We start from the raw sequence: 20727 nt of genomic DNA on the forward strand, positions 1-20727 counted from the left end.
GTGAAGAAAAGAATCATCCCTCATGCTGCTACTGGCCTTTATAAAAGGAAATCTCCCGTGTCTCTGACCTTATGAGTAGACTAGCAAACACACAGGATATAAGATGCCTGTAACATTTGAGGAAATAAAACTATTTGGCTTCTTCTTTGTGCTTAGTATGGAGAGAGAAGAGGGAGAAGAGAGAGACACACACACACACACACACACACACACACACACACACACACACATCTTCTGTACGTAAAGAGAACAGGGAAGACTGACAAACCAGGGGAATAAAGGCAGCAATATCTTATAGTGTACTCAAGTCAACTCTGAAATTCAACCAAATGTGTGGCTCACTGCCTAATCCAACATATACATCTGGTAATAATAAACACTGATAAGTCATAAACAAAAAGGGCTTTCTTAATTCAAAGACTCCACAAAGTATTGGTAACATTAACATTTACATAAAACACAAGCAAGCAATTTGTGTAAAATAGATTTTTTAAAATAGTATTTAAGTTACTAAGAAATAAAAAACTGTTTGATATTTTATTGCCTAGTCTTCAAAAGACAAAAAGCCACTATCTTTGATTCGACCAAGTTACAAATCTGGTTTCAGTAGAGAGAAAAAACATATTGCCTCTATTTAATGCAAAGGACAAAAAAGATCATCACTGCAAATCATAATGTTTGGGTTCATGATGAAAACAGGAAACAGACAGGCTGCCCAGGTATAATTATGGTTATAGTCTAATGTGCCTTCAGGTTCAGCCAAGAATTAAAACCCAGTGAAGAGGGTAAGGAGAATTTACTTGCCTCTACCTTGCAACAGAAGGCAACTTTTAATAATACTCCCAGCAACATGTTACATAACCAACAGTAAACAACAATCTGATTCAAACCTCATTAGTAACAACATTCTGCCACTGTCTCCCACTGAAATTAACAGGTGACTTTGCCAGAGGGAAAAGAAATGCAGCACATATCAATCTACCCATTTCTGTGGCGCCTACCACAGTGAACCAGACAAGTAGATAATACTACCAAATATACACAGATCCTACGAAAATTATTTTATTCTTTTCTTTTCCAGCTCCCTGCTCTCTTCCTCCTTTAAACCAGATGATGTCATACGGATTTAAAATCTAAGAGGAAAGTCAGTTGAGAAGATGCATCTAACTTTTACACTTAAGGGACGAATGGATTTTTGTAACAAAAATAAACGAGACTAGTTTATGCCATAACAGCAGCTCTGTGAAAAGGTAAGGCACACTGAGGGAGCAGCAATTAGAGAGGAAGGAAAGGAGGATGCTGACAATCATGCAAACAATCATAAACAAAAATTAAATTAAAAGTCGAAACTAAAGATGTATGACTTTTATGAAGGTTACATGTTAATTTGTCTCTTATGAGTTGTTTTGTATTCTTGTAATCTCTTCGAGGAATAAGAGTTGGCAAAGGAGTAAAAAAAGAATATAAAATAATTTGTTCAAATCCAAAAATAATCCCTAGCTTAACTTGGAACCCACTAATTTCGTAACACTATTCGGACCAATAAAATGTGAAACTATATTACATTGTGTCTAGCTATTGTTTTCTGATATCAAGCAGAAATTTTAAACTACTTGGATGTTACTATACCTACTGGGACTAAAGGTTTTCAACCTTTCAACTTAACATTAAAAACTAATTCACTCTGGGTAATTTGGGCACTCTAAGGAAATTTAAGTCCTGTACTCTAGTTTTTAAAACAAATTTTTAAAAGAATTTTTAAAAAAACACAGCAACTCAAGTACCCTTTCCTCTCAACTTCTGTGAGGCCAAGCCACAACCTCCATCTATCCCGTCTTTGGTGCTAGATAAGAACACTTTTGGTAGTGCTAGGCAACAGGCATGATGTGGCCAACCCAACCAGACTTGGAAACTTTTTCCATAGAAAGATAAGGTAAACAAGATATACTTAGCGCCACACCCATTTCAAGGCACAGGCGGCTAGGAATGGTCCTACCGCCCCCCCCCCCCCGCCCCCCCCAAGATCTCCAGCTGGTCAGGAAACAATGTCTCTACAATCAAGATAGAGATCTGGCCCAGGGTGTTCAGGCATTCCTCACCTCCAGGCTGGCCTACAGCTTCACTCTCCAATGCCATCAAAACCAGAAGGGGAACATTTTGTTGGGAAGCGGGCAAACGTCCAAATCCCCGACTATCCCCGTCCCAGCTCTTTTTGCAAACCAAAATCTGTTTTGGCTACTGAGCATGCTCCAACTTAAGACGGGCGCCACATGGGAGTTTTCAAAGCTTAGGCTCCAAACTCCACGTAATAACAGCAGCTGAAAGGGGAAGAAAGGAAAAGGGGGGGGGGGCCGGAATATGAATCTTAAGTATTGATACCGAAGCGAAGGGCCCGGGCAGGGGCTGAATACGATGAAGGCAAACTCGTTGCTTGGCAATGTCCGTGCAGCGGTGCCTAAGTTTCACGCGAAGGGGAAGAGACCTCTGCAGCGGTGAACACCGGCAGGGCAAGTGGCAGCAAGCGGGTCCGACACCCAGCCGAGTGCAGGAGCCGGTCACAACGGCCCCGAGTGTAACTCCCACCGAGAAGCGTGGATCCTTATCTCGGAAACACAAAGCGACGGCGGCACGGGCGCATCGAGCCACCGGACAGCTCTGCAGCGCCGCTGACCGGGATGCTCCGCCGAGCACGGCAATCGCGCGGGGCGGTGCTCGGAGGAGGAAGAACCACCCGGATACTTTGGACAGAAGCGGGGTCTGTGAGGCCTTCGGGAGCGCGCTCCCACGCCTCACTTCACAGGCCCGCGGTCACGCCGGCGCAGGACCAGGGCCCGCCTTCCGCCCCGCCTCAAGCCGCCCCCGGCCGCGGGCGAGGCCTCCGCAGCCAGACGGGCCGCCCCGTCCCCGCCCGCCCGGACCCCAGCAGGCCGGGACTCGGCCTACCTCCCGCCCCGCAGGCCCGGGCGGTTTCTGCTGCGTCCGCGCCGAACGCCCCGCCTCGGCCCGAGGCCGCCTGGAGCGTCCAGCTCAGCCCGCGCCCCGCTCCCGCTCCCGCTCCCGCTCGCGCCCGGGCCCCTCACTCACTCTCCGGCCGCCGGGCGCACTCTCCCCGCCGTCGCTGCGCTTCCCCTCGGTGCAACTTTATTAGCAGCTCGGCCGCGGGACACGCGCACGGCGCCCCGCTCGCCCCAGGACCCGGATGAGGGAGGGAAAGAGCCGAGGGCACCCCTTTTCCCCAACCCCCCCGCGCGGAGGCCGGGCGCATGCGCGTGAGCACCGAGTGACCGCCGAGGCGCGCAGGGCGGGCCGCCTCCCCGCCGCTGGTGGGGCGCCGTGCCCGCCGGGCTTGCAGGCACCCAGGCTTCTCGCCACGGGGCCGGCCCAGAAGTGAGAGTCGGACCCGGTCGGGGCCCAGTTCACTGGAGCGCTGACCCCGTATTCCTGAAAGGTGTCGGGTGTGATTCCCAGCCGGGGCACATGTCTAGGCTGTGGGTTCAATCCCTGGTCGGGGCGTTTACATGAGGCAACCCAAAGGTGCTTCTCTCTCACGTCATTTCTCTCTCTCTCTCTCTCTCTCTCTCTCTCTCTCTCTCTCATCAATAAACATATAAACAACATATCTTCGGGTGAGGATTTTAAAAAAGTGAGAGTGGGCCAGCTCCCACCCCCACCCCAGCCCCTATTCCTCTCCACTAACCCAATCAACCCACTTTATCATAAAGTAATTGGCCTCGACATGGACACTTGGAGATGTACCCAGTGATAGATAAAGAGCAAATAAAGACATCATCAGGTGCAACTTTGCTATTTTTATTGACTTGTATAGGAATCTGAGTGAAGACCATCCTCTGAAAAAGTAGCTTTTCAGAGGTTCTCAACCTGTGGGTCGCGACCCCTTTGGCGGTCGAACGGCCCTTTCACGGGGGTCTCAGAGACACTGAGAGGCCATCCATAGGCTGATACCACTCAGTTCCATCTCCTGGGGCAAGAGCCTAACTCTTTCCTTAGCACCTGGGGCTATTCCCAATGCTTTCCCAATCCAATTTCCCAAAACCATCAGCGTCTCTGAGAACCTGATAGTGTACCACCTAGGGCAGGGGTGGGGAATGTCCTGCCTACTGGCCTATAAAGCCTGAGAAATCATTTGGTCTGGCCCTGCCAAGGCATTAAGGGTGAGTTAATTAAATGTTTGACCAAATATAGCAGGCTAGTTTTTAAGTTGATAATTTTGCATGGCCTGTTAAAAATATCCAAATGGCCCTGGCTGGTTTGGCTCAGTGGATAGAGCATCGGCCTGAGGGCTGAAGGATCCCTGATTCGATTCCAGTCAGGGGCACATGCCTGGGTTGCTGGCTTCATCCCCAGTAGGGGGCGTGCAGGAGGCAGCCAATCAATGATTCTCATCATTGATGTTTCAATCTTACTCTCCCTCTCCCTTCCTCTCTGAAATCAATAAAAATATATTTTAAAAAATATATATCCAAATGGCCATTGGCAGAAAAAAAGTTCCCCACCCCTGAATCCAATTTGGAGAGTATTAGTGAAGAAACAATTTTAAATAATTGTTTTTATCTTAATAGTTCAATACCTATTTTCTAATATTCCACTATAAATAAATAAATCCTTTTTAAATAAATTAATCTGTTTTTTAAAAAATGGAGTCCTTTTTAATACTTTCATACCTTAATTTGATCCATCACAAAATCCTATTAACTCTATCTTCAAAATTATTCCCAATCTGTCCTTTTGTCACCAGTCTCCTGCCACCTTCACTGCCTGAGCTAGGATCATCTCACCTGACACACAAAGTGGTCAGCTGCTATTTTGCTTCAGGCTCCTTCAGCCATTTGTTTCCACTGTAAAGAGACAAAGCAAATGTTGCAAAAATCTGCCTTAGGGTGGCCATCTCAAATGTGGCCTGAGGCCTAGTAAGGCCGTGTAGTGGGCCAGGCTGGGGAAACAGAGGGTCCCTGCTCTGATCGCAGGGAGCAGTTGCTTTTCCACGACAGTCAACTGTCACCACAGGGAATTGCAGGAATCAGGACCCAGTGTTGGCAGATCTTCTGATTTTTCAAAAACAGCTGGAAATCTGGATTCTAATGCAAAAATTTCAGTTTTGCATGTTAGCAACTCCTTTCATTTTTTCTCTCTTTGTCACTCTCTTTCTTAGACATTCAGGAGACCAACCCTGTACATGCCAAGCAAAACAAATCCATGGTCCCGATTTAGCCTGCTGGCCATCAGTTTGCAATCTCAGGTCTGCATCTTAAACCTCTTTACTACATCATAAACTTTGTGAAAGTAAAGTCTGTGTACTTTAACTCTTTGTCACACTCACTGATTATTTGTTGTTAATTCAGAATTTTCCAGTCCTTGGAAGGCACATATTTCTGGAGCCTGCATGGGTTTACAACTCCCAGAAGTGCCTATAACCCTGCCTTGAAGGATGCTTTTTTTTTTTTTTCCAGGACTGATGTTTGCAGAGTGCTTTGTTAAACAGTATAAGACATAACAATTTGGTTTAAATGTTTTGTACACTAGAGCCACTTCTTACTTCAAACAGATAGTAAAGTCCTTCTCAAAACAAACTGTTTGCTGTCTGACAGTCACTGCACATATATAAGGAACAATTTGTGATTACAGGATTTCTTTTGATAATCACATTTAAAATCTCAACGCCAACAGTTCTGTTTCCTGAACTGTGTGTCCACATATTGATCAAATCATCCAGAGACTCGACTTCTCCAAGTTGCTATGTGGGCTCAGCTTACGTCTTAAATTGCAAAAGATGATAACCTAGAAGAGAGGAATGGAAACTTCAGCAGCACAACAGCTGCCCCCAAAAGGACTGAGAAATTATCCAGACCTCACAGGGTATAGAACATCAGACAGATCACTAAATATCTATATCGTCGGAAAGATATCAAGCAGCAAATGAACAGGCCTGCCAGAACCAGAGGAATGGAGTAAGGAAGTCACTGTTCTGGACAAGCAAATGGGATTTAAAAACAAATGTAGAATAGGATGATCTGAGCAGATAGATAATCAGTAGGGCACCAAAACAGACGATCTGCTTTTCAGTTTCGCATTCATCTGATCAACAACATCAGATAAAAGATAAATACTCAATTTTACTTTGAGAAATCTATTTCTGGATAATGTAGGCCTGTGCTTTCAACCAAGGGTGCCTGTGCACATATTTGATAATGTTTGAAGACAATGTTGGTTGTTACACCTAAGAGGGAGGTGCCAGTGGCATCTACTGAGTAGGCCATGGATGCTGCTAGCATTTTACAGTACACAGGACAGCCTCCTTCTACCAAGAGTTATTCAGCCCCAAATGTCAATAGTGCTGAGGTTGAGAAAACCTAATAGTTGTGTGTGTATGTTTTTTTAATTGGGTTGATGTTTGGGGGGCGGGGGGAGGGCGCGGGCAGAAATGGGCCTTTTCTTTGAATTTTTCCAGTAATTGTTTTAATCATTTGGTGGACAGAACTAGCCTAAATGTTGACTTGGAGAATTTTTTTTTTAAGAGAGAAAAGGAGGGAGAAAGAGAAAACACACACATCAATATGCTGTTCCATTTACTTATGCATTCATTGATTGATTCTTATGTGTACCATGACTGGGATCGAACCCACAACCTTGGTGATAAGGATGACGTTCTAACCAACTGCACTACCTGGCCAGAGCCAGAATCAGCCTAAATGTTTAGTCCATGACCTACTCCCACCTTGAATTTTCCAGACCCAGAAAGGAGGTAATTTTCAGGAAATATGAAATATGAAGAACTGGAGTAATTAACTCAGCCTTTTTAAAAATAAAATAAATTTAAAATATGGGTAGTTGAAGCAAATTGGTTTTGGTTTCATATCCTTAATAAATATGTCAATTCCACACTTAGCTGAAGCTTAGAAGATCCTCCCCAAATGACCAGTACACACCCAGTAGAACTGGAAGAATGTGATCATGTTTGGAGTGTTACCCAGCGTAGAAGGATCAGTGAATGAATGGCATCAGGGAGACTCATAAAGTGTCTGGTAGCCACCTCAAAGACTTCTCACTTCCCCAGACAGTCATGGCAAGTGGACATCAGAGCAAAAAATATCTGTTTGTATGACTCTTTCAGACAGTGTCCTGGAAACAAAGCTGCCTTTTCAAGTTCTGGAAATTCTATATTTCAACTGCCAAACTACCTTACCCCAATCCTTACTATCAGAAACAGTGCAGGAGCAAGAGCTAAACTAGGAAATGTCATGAGAAGAGTGAGCTTCCCAAGAAATGATGTGCAAAGACATAACTCACGATCACATCTGAGAGAGAAAAAAAATTCATGTTACAATTTTCAAAAGAAACTCATGTTAGTTTTTAACAGAAGGAGCCAAGTTCCAGCCGCCAGCCAGAGAATACACTGAAAGGATTTCATCCAATATTTGAAAGGATTTTTCCAGTAAAATTTGAGTGTTCTGATACGAAATGTTTCCTTAATAATCCACAGACCCTTATTTTCACAACTCAGAAGCTGAGAATCTTACTGGATTGAAAAAAGGAAAAAGAAAGTAAAAGAATGACAGCTCCCTCCACCGGAAGCACAGCAATCTCACGGCCACAGACACTTGAAGCTTCAGGGGTGGATATCAGAGGCTCCATGAGCCCCTGGAATGAATACGCACATTTGTGTGTATATACCTATGTACAAATTTTCTGCAAAAACAGTCCATAGCTTTCATCAGATTCTCAAAGGGTTTCCTGACCTCCAAATGTTTGCCGATGCTTAGAGCAATGGTTACTTTATGTGTGGTGTAAATTTAATGTGTCCATTTTAAGTTATCTTCTCTTTTTCAGAGCAACATAATTGGGAGAGGCCTCTCTAGGGAAGGCTGCTTGATGGAGAAGGTAGGAACCCGGCTTGCCTGTCTCCAACCATCTGCTACATTAAAGAGGGCCTCCTATGGCTGGAATCCAAAACACAAAATTAAAAGCGTTGCTTGCACCCAGAGTCATAAAACAAAGAGGCTTTCTATAGCAGGGCTTGGAGTGAACACTCATTTCTTCCCGACTGAAGCAGCATCTGTTCTTCCTGATGGTGAACACTCTCCAAGTTAACTCAACTGACCTCCATGGCTCTACATTCTCAGTTTTCATCCTCTCAGTCTCCGAAGAGCCAAACCACATGTGCACTCCGCCACAAATCCAGAGCAGCAGGTGAAAATCGGGGAGTGCTATGGAATTGGGGAGAGGCAAAGGAGATGGAAACTTCACATTCTCTAGGGTGCCTTTTAACTGCATTAACCTTAGTTGTGAGAACTCTGAAGCCAGACATCCTGGTTTGAACACAGGCTGTCTCACTACCTGTGTCAACTTGCACAAGCTTCTAACCAATTTGTGTTTCAGTCTCCTCATCTGTGAAATAGGGGTTAACAATAGTAGCAATTAAATAGAATTATTATGAGGATTAAATGAATACAGACTTGTTAGATGCCCAGAACAATGCCTGGCACTTAGTATGTGCCATACAAATGTTTGTTTTAAAAACACATATTTTTCAGCCCTACCTAGTTTGGCTCAGTGGATAGAGCCAAGCTCTATCCACTGAGCTCCCCAACCTGGTCCTCCTCCAGTCTTCACCATGTCAATAAATGGCAGCTCCATCATATAGTAGCTTATACCTGGCAGTCATCTGTGGTATATTGGATTATTGTCCTAAATTGTCACCCCTTTCCTGTTGGATAATTATACAGTCCACCCTTTGCCACATGACTTTGCAGTATCTTTTCCTAGGGAAGGTGACATGTACTTCCTTGCCCCTTTGATGTTGACTTTGGCCATGTTGACACTTATGCATATAATAACTAATATTGATTAAACTGGTGCTTTATGTTAAGTACAAAGCCATGTGCTTTATATATTTTATTAAACACCACAGTAAACTTACAATGTAGTTGTTATTGCAAACATCATCATCTCCTTTTTCTAAATAAAGCCATTAAGAAACTAGCTGTTAAACAACAAAAAAGCCCACTGCATGGGAGAACATATTTGCAAATATTATCACCGATAAGGGTTTAATCTCCAACATTTACAGGGAACCCATACAACTTAACAAAAGGAAGATAAACAACCCAATCAAAAAATGGGCAACAGACCTAAATAGATACTTTTTGAAAGAAGACAGAAGAAAGGCCAGGAGACATATGAAAACATGCTCAAAGTCACTAATCATCCAAGAGATGCAAATCAAAACAACAATGATGCACCATCTCACACCTGTCAGACTGGCTATCATCAACAAATCAACAAACAACAAGTCCTGGAGAGAATGTGGAGAAAAAGGAACCCTCCTTCACTGCTGGTGGGAATGCAGACTGGTGCAGCCACTTTGGAGAACAGTATGGCATTTCCTCAAAAAACTAACAATGGGACTCCCATTTGAACCAGTGATCCCACTTCTAGGAATATATCCCAAGAAACTAGAAACACCAATCAGAAAGGATATATGCACCCCAATGTTCATAGCAGCATAATTCACCATAGCTAAGATTTGGAAACAACTTAAGTGCCCATCAGTAGATGAGTGGATTAAAAAACTGTGGTACATCTACACAATGAATACTATGCTTCGGTAAAAAAGGAGTTCTTACCATTTGCAACAGCATGGATGGAACTGGAGAGCATTATGCTAAGTGAAATAAGCCAGTGAGAGAAAGATAAATATCACATGATCTCACTCATTTATGGAATATAATGAACAACATAAACTGATAAACAAAAACAGATCCAGAGACAGAGTAGCATCGATCAGACCATCAACCCTCAGAGGGAAGGTAGGGGCGGGTGGGGGTAAGGAGGAAAGATCAACTAAAGGACTTGTATGCATGCATATAGGCCTAACCAATGGACACAGACAAGAGGGGGGTGAGGGCATGAGTGGGGAGGTAATGAGGGGATAAGGACACATATGTAATAACTTAATCAATAAAGAAATTTTTTTTAAAAAAAAAGAAGAAAAAAAAAAGAAACTAGCTGTTGTGAATGTGCATACTACCATTCATGTTTATAACTCTGCCTTGGGTGGGTGTGTGTGGCGGGGTGGTGGTGTTTTAAGAATTGGTGTTTTCAAAATGCTATGCTGATCCTTGAAAGTTATAATGAACTTTGGTTGAAATATTTTGTACGCTAGGCCCCATTCCTCACTCTGTGCATTCTGGAAGATCTCACATTCTATGCTTCCCACAAGCCTGTCGCTTCCAACTTCTCCCACCATCTCCCTCTACCACCCTCCTGTCCCCTGTCATTACATGGTCTCTCTGCTGTCCCCACTACTTCCAATTTGTCATCACATTCCCATCAACACACCTTTACTTCCTCAGTAACCTCTGAGGAAATGTCCCCTCCTGCAGCCTGTCCTATCTTTCCTTCCCAGACCAACTTAAGTTCTCAAGGCCTGCCTAGTCCTCACGGAGTGTTTTTTGATGCTTGAAATTAAGGAAGCTGCATAAGAAGGAGAAGATATGCAATGCAGAGACGCTGAGATGTGAGGGATGGCACAGCCATTTTACAGATAAGGAGATGAAGACTCAGAGAAGCAAAGTCAATTCCTGAGTTTATGTAGGTCATCAGCAATGGAATTAGAATTCAAATCCAGATGAGTCTGACACCCAAACTCGTGCGCTACACATAATGGGTGCTCTCCTGTCTCACTCTCACCGACACATTCTAATCTTCTTGTACCTCAACAAAATGGCTCTGGCGAATCCTATGGTGATAGTTAGGGAACCACAATACTCTGAACTGAACTGGAAAAAAAAACCCCCACAATAGGTTACTAAGTAAGAGAATGAATGAATGCATGGATAAATAAATAAATGTGTCAATGGACACAATTGCAATTTTAAAACCGAATATGTGGTGTTTGGTGATGGTGAAGTCACACAGAGCAAGTAGGTCATAAAACTTTTGTATTTACTCTAACAGTCAGGTAAGGGCCCTGAGCAAGCTCAAAAGGCCCTGAGTGAATGGAGTTACTGTTCCAACATGTTTATCTTGAAGTGTAGTGAAACCTATTAATTCTATTTGTATAATGACTAATGCCTCTGCGGATGTATCATTTACAATATGGTGGCATTACTAATGTGCCACATTAAAGGTGATTTGAACCGATGAATCAAATCAGTTAAGCTCCTCTAAGTCAACGCTGGCTGCCCAAGTCATGCGGTGTACTGTTTCCACCGCACAGAGGAGCCGTGCTAAGCAGCGCAGGGGTGTTGATCTCATCTGTGTTGCTTCCGCAGGCCTGTTTTTGTAAGAGCGCTATCGCACTTGGTACTGAAAACCAGAGTTCAACTGTTTTAAATACGAGGCAAGAAGTCAGCAAAGTCTCCTGCCCTGGATGTGCCACAGATGGAGCAGTTGAAGCCCCCTGCCAGGTCATTCTGTCAAAAAATGAGATGTCTGGGCTCCATAGTCCTGGCTATGATGTCTCTGAGCTCTGAGCAAAAACCGTCTGGGGATTGCTCTGGTTTTCAGGACCATAGGAAAGAAAGCTATTTATCCTGTAGGTTAAATATTTGTCTTATTTGTTTATGATCTCTGGATAAGTTTCTATTATATGCACTATATAATGATAAGAAAATTGCTCCATACATCCCTCTTTTTATTCATGAAAAATGAGAATATTCAGAGATAAGCTATCAGTGGAAAAGCACACCCATTTCTCTCCTTTAACCTCTCACCCCATCTCTTTCTTCAGTCGGTTCCTTGTTCCTCTGCCTGGCTTTATGATTTGAAACCTCCTTCCTGATTCATTTATTCACTGGAAAAGCATTTGTGGGGAGCTTGCTATGTGCCAGGCCTTGGGCTAAACCCTGAGAATGCTTAAAATGAGAAAACAGGCAAGGCCCCTGCTCACATAGAATGCAATCAAGTCAGGAAGGCAGCCATAAATGGCCCCATCTCTACTCTGCCTAAATAAGATGGTCCCCAAACACCTCCTTGATTCTTTGGATCAGCATTGGCTGAGCTAAACTTTTTAAACTGCGAATGTTTTCCCCCCTCTCTCTTCATCTCATCATCATATGCCTGGAATTCATTTTTGAGGTCTATAACCAATCTTGGGGAAATAGATAGACCCATGCCCTGCTTGATTTTGTTGTTTTTGCAACACTGACAGAGCCACAAGCAAATTGGAGTGACTATAAGCACCCAGACACCCAAGCACCCACATTGCATTGACTCCTGAAGGATTAGCGCCTGGGGTGCTGGTGACTACCACCAATGCACAAACAGGCCAGGTCTTCAACTCCCTATGAAATTTCACTTTAAGAACCCCCAGCACTTCTGGAACTACTAGGATGCCATGAGCAATTTCATCAGCAGCCAATGCCCCACGGCTATGTGAGCAGATCAGGAAAACAGGCACTAGACACAGATTTGTTTTACTGAGCAGTTTCTAGCTGCCACTTTTAGAGACTCTTAGCAGCCCTAAGGAGAAACCAAAGAGGTCCTTTTTGTGTGTGTTTTTGTCTGTCTGTTTTATACAAGCACACAACAAGGACAAACGCTCAGAGAAAAACTCATTCTCATCCTCACACTTGGATTGTTTTTATTCCTTAAAATTGAAAGGAAGGGATGAACACGAGTGACCATTGGTCAAGGAGGCATTTTACAAGGCTCTCTGGAAGTGCAGGGTGGCAAGGACTGTGGTTTCCTTGGCCATGAAGTCACTCTGGTCCCAGGGCAACTAGCATGATAGCACAGGGCGTGGTTGGGGATTGAGCCAGCCTTAAAGTGAATTTCCTTCTCTTTTTGCATTTTTCCAGAATTCCTGGTAGGGAGACTTCTCAAGAGAAACTCCCAAACTTGCCGCCACCCAAAATGAATTATATTGGGTAGAATTTCATGCCAAGCCTCCTCAGAAAGCATTGACTTCTCTCACGCCCATCTCATCTGCAATTCGGCAGGGATACCACTCCTCATCTAGGCAACTGTAGACAGAGTTGTAGGGCTACTTCTACTCAAATCACATGGCACAAGTCAAAACCACGTTTCCAGGAATTAAGTTGCTCAGGTGGCTTTCCTGACAAGGTTGCTGTGGGATGGCAGACATCTGAGCTTGCTGGACTCCATTTTTGCCAGCCCAGCACACAAAGTGAGACCCAGGGAATCTGCTTGGTATGGACAGCTTCCCCCATACAAGGCAGTCACTGATTTATTTATTCATGCAAACATTCATCATACTTTTACTGATAGCCTACAATGTGACAGGCTTTGTAACAGATGCCAGACACAGTGGTGAACAAAAACAGACCCAGTTCCTGCCCACACAGATTGTATAACCTAGTATGAGAGACAGGTATTAATCAAATAACCACATGGTATAAAAAGGAGCAGGAGCCAATGAGCACATAGAACCAGGGGGCAGGGAGGACTGCTCTGACAAAGAGGTGCTTGAGCTGAGATCTGAAGGATGAACAGGAGTTAATTGAGGGTGAAGTTTGCGTGGGGAAAGCCTTCCAGGCAGAGGAGGAAAGAGGGTGTGTGAAGACTTCAGGTACAGGAGAGAGTGGTGGTGGTGGTAATGAAAAATTGAGGGAAGACCAATGTTGCACAGAGAACACAAGTAGGTGTGAGCCTGGAAAGGGGGGGCAGGACAGCCCAGGGCTTTGTAGGCCAGGGCTGGTGTTTGGGACTTACCCTAACTGTGCATCACAGGTCAGAGCTGGGCCTCGGGCAGCTGTCTTCCCAATGAAGAGCGAGGCTGGTGGCATCAGAGAAGAAGTACAGAGGGGGAGGAGATAGGGAGATGGGGTTACTCAAAGGACAAGCTCTCAGGAGCACCATCACTGCCTCACCTGTGACTTCTATCCAAGGCCAGCCTTGGACCACTCAGCCACCCCAGACCCACCCCATCTGGCACTCCCAAGACCTGGTTTCACTTTCTTGTTTTGTTGTGACCCTGTAACTGTAGAGACCAGGGTCGTAGCCACATGCATATCAATGGATGGGAAGGGCAGGGGTGAGATAAGATGATGGAGGAGCTGGGAAGATATGTCTGGGGCAAACATGCCCCAGGCAGGACTTTTTCCCTTCCAGGCGTTAAATGTCACTTCCTTCTGGGGTGGGAGCAGGGGGGACTCTTCCAGGACTCCTAAGTGGCCAGACACCCTGGAGCTCCTGTGGGAAGAGCTATTGCACCTGGACTTATATCTGTGATGTAAAGAAGGGGGAGGGACATATTTGTCTAATTCTTTGCTGTGTTGCATGTAGGTACATAGTAGACCCAGAGTAAATGTTATTAATTAAACTCTAATGCAAAACATACAAAAGGCAATTTTAATGTTCTATTACCTTGAGGGAAAATAGAAGCAATATCCCCAAATTTTGTCCTCTGAGTTGGGGTAGATATTATGTTTTAAATGGGGAGCAAACCTCCAACGGGTGGCTCATTGTCCCATGCACCAAAAAGGTTACAGGTTCAATTTCTGGTCAGGGCACATACCGAGGTTACATGTTCAATCCCCATTTGGGGCGCATACTGGAGGCAGCCGATCTATGTTCCTCTCTCACCTAGATGTCTCTCTCTCCCACCTCCTCTCTCTCTCTCTCTCAAATCAATAAAAACATATCCTCACCCTGAACGGTTTGGCTCAGTGGATAGAGCGTCGGCCTGCAGACTCAAGGGTCCCGGTTCGATTCCGGTCAAGGCATGTACCTTGGTTGCGAGCATATCCCCAGTAGGGAGTGTGCAGGAGGCAGCTGATCAATGTTTCTCTCTCATCGATGTTTCTAACTCTCTATCCCTTTCCCTTCCTCTGTAAAAAATCAATACAAATACATTAAAAATAAATAAAAACATATCCTCAGGTGAGGATAAAAAAAAACACACCAAAACTTAGTGGGTAGTGAAGATGAAATAAACCGGGGCTCCTGCAGACTTTGCTCTCATTCTCTTAAAAAACGTTGACTTGGCTTGTTTGTTTGTTTGTTTGTTTGAATTGTGGAGACTTCATTTATTTTGCTCAGGTGAGTGTTCCAGCCAAGGTGGGCACCCAGACAAAATTTCACTGGAGAGATGAATCTGTAGGCCCTTCAGTGTGCGTGTGTGCATGTGTGTGTGTGTGTGTGTGTGTGTGTGTGTGTGTGTATAAGACCTCTGGCTCTGGCTGGCCAGTCTAGGGTCAGCAGATTAGTTCAAGACCACATGTCTGTAGACAATTTTCCTTATGAAAGCACTGGAAATAACACTTCACTCACTTCTGGACCTAGAAGAAAATTCTTGCCTGGGAGTTCCAATTTAAATGACAGTAGAACGGAAAAGCCCCTTTCCATTGGCGTTATCCCCCAAAAGAAAAGAAGCTGCTCGTTCTCTAGTTCATTCTCTGCAGCCAAGACCTGGGAATAGGACCCAGGATGAGGCCACAGGTCTCCCTGCCCTCTGACATGGGGAAGAGGGACTCAGGTGCCCTGCCTGCCAACGAACTTCCAGCTTACCAGCTTACCTGGGAGTCCAGGTCTCTCCTGGCCCTTTGCAAGGTGGAACCCTGGTGCTGCAGACAGAGCGCTGTGCACTTCTGCACATGGACACCCTTCACCTGCTCTAAGGGTTTGTGACCCCTAAGAAGCTAAGAACCTCTTATCTTAATAAAGGGAGTTCTTACATTTTAGCTCTTCTTCCAGAAACCCTGATGACCATGGCCTCGTTCCTGTCTGATCATCTCAGGACCCTACAAGAAGAGGCGGCACACAGGGTGCCCTAGACCCAGGAATGAAGGCTATGGACTAGGTCACTAGGAGGTTTCCTGTGGGGCTGGAAGGGCACATACTGAGGTTATGTGTTCAATCCCCAACTTCAAGCTGGTAAGCTGGAAGTTCATCGGCTCCCTTTAAAACAGGACTCACAGTGAGGCACTCGCTACCGGGCCAGGCATAAGGCCAAACAGCTCCAAGGTTCTAGTTCCAAGAGGGCATCTTTAGATGTGCACAGTGCCCTTCCTTGCCCCAGGCAGCACTTTGGAACCTGGTTCTGATGGGAGTTTGTCAGGAAGATGAGCAGAGAAAGGGAACAGGGTGTGGGTAGGTGGTGGGAGCCCAGGGGTCTTGGGAGGGTTCTCCCTTTTCTCCTCGCATTACTTACAGCCTCTGGTAGACAACGTGGAGCCCTTGCCAGAGGGTCCTTAGAGTTTGATCTGGGATTAAAAATAAAATTAAATGGTGGATTGAAGCACCAGGTGAGGAAGGAGAACCGTGGGATGGGACGGGAGGCTTGGGGTTCATGAAATGAGTGTGAGGAGGGCTCTTTGTGGCTAAGAGGAGGCTGGAGGGCAGGTAGGGTGGTATTGGGAAGGGAGTGTTCAGAGTCAACCAGGGGGAAAGGAACTGGAGTCTGAGGGTGAGAGAAAGGTGGGGTTACCTGGCAGAGAGAGAAGTCTCCAGGCTTTGAATTGGGATCACTGTGGGTTCAAGAGGGAAAGGGTCTGTGTCTGAGCTTGTGGGTAACAGCTTGGGTTTCCTGAGGAAGGAAGAAGGCCCAGGAGTCCGGACAAGGAGTGCACGGGACTGAACCAGACAGTCTGGCACTTTAGGTTCCTGTCCAGTAAAAAGAACAAAGATTAAAACTAGACAGTCAAGTGTACATTTTTATCATGTTCATTTCAGATCCTCTTCATCATAATTTCTCATTGTTTCTTAATTAGCAGGCACTTGAGTCAATTCAACTCTGAGTTAGTAAAGAGAGGGGTCCAGCCCTGTGAGAATCCCCTTAGTCTTGGCAAGTTCACCCTCCATCTGTTTCCAAGTGAGATAGTCAGAGGCTGTATATGTGCATGTACGTGTGTGGGAGGCAGTAGTCATGTGTATCTCCATAAAAATCCTTTCTTTTCTCTTCCTCGCTGGCCCCTTCTCCTTTCTATCCACGTCTCTCCATCTTTCCTGCTGCCCCCCTAGCTCACGGCACCATCCTCTCTTGTCTGGAGGGTCCACAAGAGTGTTTGTTCCCACCCATCTTGCAGATTTCAGCATCACTTCCTTAAGAAAGCCCTTCCTGATGCCCCAGTCCAGTGTGGTTCTAGGCCCCCATAGAACTTGTTTCATCTTTCAGGGCACCTATGTCCCTTTGCTCAGAACGTTGATTATTTAATTAAAGGTGGTCTCCCTCGATAGACAACAAGCTCCACGAAGTTAGAAATGCCTGTGGATGTTCACCAGTGCATCCCTGGAAACGAGCACTGGGCTTGGTCCACAGCAGGTATCCCACCTTTCGCTGTAACTCACTCATTATTGGTAGGGAAGTAAATGCTCTGGAAATCCACAGAATGGGTCTAATACTTTTTCTGTGAGGTGAAATATTCTAGGATAATTCACATGAAACACCCCCCCCACACCCCCAAATCTTCCCAATGTCAAAAGCCTCAGATGAGAGTTCTGGCTTTTGCTTGGAAACAACATGAAAACAGTAGAAGCTCTCAGATGAGGCAGAAGTAAGGGGACCAAAGACTTCCCATCGCACACCACCTTTTTGATGGGTCCAGCCGACTCTATTGAATCAATAGAGGCATGAACTCTCTTTCTCAAATCCAGGAACTCAGGATTCTAGAGCTGCTGCTGCTGCCTTGGTGGGGAGGAGGCCCCCTTAGTGGTGAGCACCAGCAGGTCATGAGAAGCTGTAGGCAGTCCCTGCTCAACCCTCTGGTTCCCAGAACTGATGGTCCCCAGTGTACAGCCACATACTTCGTCTGCTCTCCTGGAACCAAACCTTTAAGAAATATAGGGTCATAAGGGGAGACGTGAAAGTTTTCCTGGGGTCTCTGGGAGGAAGGGGAGAAGAGGAGACCTGCTGGGCAGAGTTCCCAGCCCATGAGGTGGACTAGGGGCTCAGGAAGCCCTTCTTCCCCGGCTGGCTCAGGCCCAGACCTATTCCCAAGGGAAGCTGACTCTGAGCACAGCCTCTCTGGAGCCCCAACTCCACAGGATGAAAATGAAGGGGTTGTCCCTATATCCAGGCAGCTGAACCAACTGCTCCCCTTTTCTGAAGCTCAGAGTTCCCCTACCAGGGAGCAACTCAGAACGTACCAGTCAGTAATGTCTGCTGCCCTCATAGAAAACAGACCCTTGAGCTTCCCATGCTCCAGGCTCTGGCAAAACTTGACCACTGCCTGCCAAAGAGTCTACAAAAGAGCCCAAATCCAACCATCTCTCTGGATTCTTGTAACTGCAATCCAACCTAGCTGAAGGCCAAGCATGTACCCTCAGCCCCTTAGATTTACTTACCCTAATGTTTGTTTATGTACATTTCCCTAATCATCTTTACTAGGTTTTTTTAAATTCAAAATTAACACATCTTTATCATGAAGAAGTCAAGCATTATAGAAATAAACTCCGTAGGGTACACAAGTCTCCTGTATTCTTCCCCCTTCCCCATCAAGGTAACAATTGTGAATAGTTTTATGTCTATTCACCCAGATCTTGTTTCTATGCATATATTAATGAAAGAGGTTTCACTACATTGAATATTTTGCAATCTACCTTTTCTACTTAATACATATTTGGAACCTTTCCATGCCACTATAATCTATATTCTAAACCATCTCAGTATTTTAAACAGCTCCTATAAATAAATTTTGCATTCTCTGTCTTATTGTCTGTCTCTTTTTCCTTCTGCGATTACAAACCTGGTGTAGTGAGTGTCCTTGCATTTCTGTGCATTTGGATGGGCACTTGGGTTGTTTCTGATTCTTTTCTATTACTGCCCGGGCTGCCCTAAACAGCATGTGCCTCTGTGCATGCGTCTGGGGGACAGATTTTTCAAAGTAAAAGCTGGGTTAAAGGGTAGGTGCATCTGTAGTTTTGAGACATACTGCCAAATTGAGCTCTGAAAAGGTTGTGCCAATTTTTATCCCTATTGGCAGTGTGTGAATCACTCCGTTGTGCTTTAATATTGTCCTTGGCTTTATTGAAGGACGTGCTAAGACACAGCACATGGACTCTATTTCTGCACTTACCATGGGATTTAAGCTCAGCATAGTATGGGCGACATCACTCAGCACCTGCTGACACATCCCATTTGAGGCTGCATGTGAGCAATGAGATGGTCCAAGGAAACTTCTGAGATGGGCTTTATGAAAAGTGCTGAGAAACAGAGAGGGGGGCAGATAGTTAGCAGGGGAGAACCTGTGTCCACTCTCTTATCCATATATATACTAGAGGACCAGTGCATGAAATTTGTGTGTGTGTGTGTGGGGGGGGGGGGGTGTCCCTCAGCCCAGCCTGCACCATCTCCAATCTGGGACCCCTCGAGGGATGTCTGACTGCCCATTTAGGCCCGATCCCACCAGGACCAGGTTTAAACGGGCAGTCGGACATCCCTCTCACAATCCAGGACTGCTGGCTTCCAACCGCTCGCCTGCCTGCCTGCCTGATTGCCCCTAACCGCTTCTGCCTGCCAGCCTTATCACCCACTAACCACTCCCCTCCTAGCCTGATCGACGCCTAACTGCTCCCTACCAACCCGATTGCTCCTAACTGCCCTCCCCTGCCGGCCTGGTCACCACCAACTGCTCTCCCCTGCTGGCCTAGTCCCCCCCAACTGCCCTCCTCTGCTGTCCTGGTCACCCCTAACTGCCCTCCCCTGCTGGCCATCTTGTGGTGGCCATCTTGTGTCCACATGGGGGTGGCCATCTTGTGTGTTGGAGTGATGGTCAATTTGCATATTACCTCTTTATTATGTAGGATATATATATACATATATATATATGTATATATATATATAGTCTTAGTCTAACCCAAGTTGACCAGGCAGCCTGATCCCTCAGTTCACTCCACTGAGCTCTCCTGTTCACACAACATGTCTCTTATTTTATAGAGCATTCCAAATACATCATCTCATTGGATGGTCAAACAAAGCAATGCTGGGAGACTGGGAGGACAGGTATTAATGTACCCATTTGACAGGTGGGGAAACTGAGGCCTGGAGATGAGCCTTGTCTCAAGCCCCATCCCCACGGGAATGGTGAGGCTGGAATGTGAAGTCCCTTGACATTGGGGTTTTTCACACGACATCCCAGTTGAGTGTCTGTGCTTAGATCTCCAGTATTTCCTCAAAGCACAGGCTTGCAGCACCAGGCACTGAGCCATCACAGGTGGCTCCCAGCCAGGTGACAGGATCTGTAGACAAGCTTGGTCCCTGCCTCAGGCAATTATTTTCAGAAACCATTGACATCTTGGTTGGCTAGAAAGCCTGGCTCTCACCCACTGCCCAGGAACTGAACTGCTCATTGGTCCATGGGTTTATGAGTGTCAGCTGCTTTTTCTCATTACCACTTTCAATTAACTCATTGTTCTGAGCCCCAGCTAACAGGCCCCCCTGGGAGTCATTTACATTAATGTGAGGGCCCTGGTTTCTTTCCTTTTTTTAGAAGAAAAATTCAGGTTTTGTGAAGTAAACAATTAGAAACATCAGGGATAGAGCCCTGGTTGTGGGCCCAGGAGAGAAGGGGCACACATTTCCCACAGTGACTCTGCCTAGATGAGATGCCCTGGTTACCCAGACAAACTAAACTCATCCTTCAAGGCCAAGATCAATCTTTCTTCTTGGAGGCAGCCGAGGCAGCAGAACAAAGATGCAGGTGGGAGAGGAAGCAAAGTGCTAGGGGTCTTGTTGAAAAAGGCACCTCCTGCCCTGTTGGGGCCCACTCCTTTAAGGAATGGGTTTATAGTCTTCCATTACAGAAGGAA

The 20727-nt window shown here is 45.6% G+C and overlaps 1 protein-coding gene across 3 annotated transcripts in view; it reads right to left on the minus strand.

The window, feature by feature from the left end:
- Nucleotides 1-3262, minus strand: part of SMAD5 (SMAD family member 5) — a 41426-nt gene extending 38164 nt beyond the window's left edge. The window contains exons 1-2 of one of the 3 annotated variants that reach the window (XM_014453885.2): nt 3085-3262; nt 2100-2318 (exon numbers count right to left, since the gene is read on the minus strand). The gene's annotated coding sequence lies outside the window, so the exon portion shown is untranslated. Of the gene's footprint in view, nt 1-2099; nt 2319-2379; nt 2638-3084 lie in introns of those variants that run through there. The other 2 variants (XM_006086557.3, XM_023752143.1) reach the window with 2 other exon arrangements.
- Between the last annotated feature and the right edge of the window lie 17465 nt (nt 3263-20727).

This window comes from Myotis lucifugus, unplaced genomic scaffold, assembly GCF_000147115.1.
Source record: "Myotis lucifugus unplaced genomic scaffold, Myoluc2.0 scaffold_28, whole genome shotgun sequence".
NCBI classification, from domain to species: Eukaryota; Metazoa; Chordata; class Mammalia; order Chiroptera; family Vespertilionidae; genus Myotis; species Myotis lucifugus.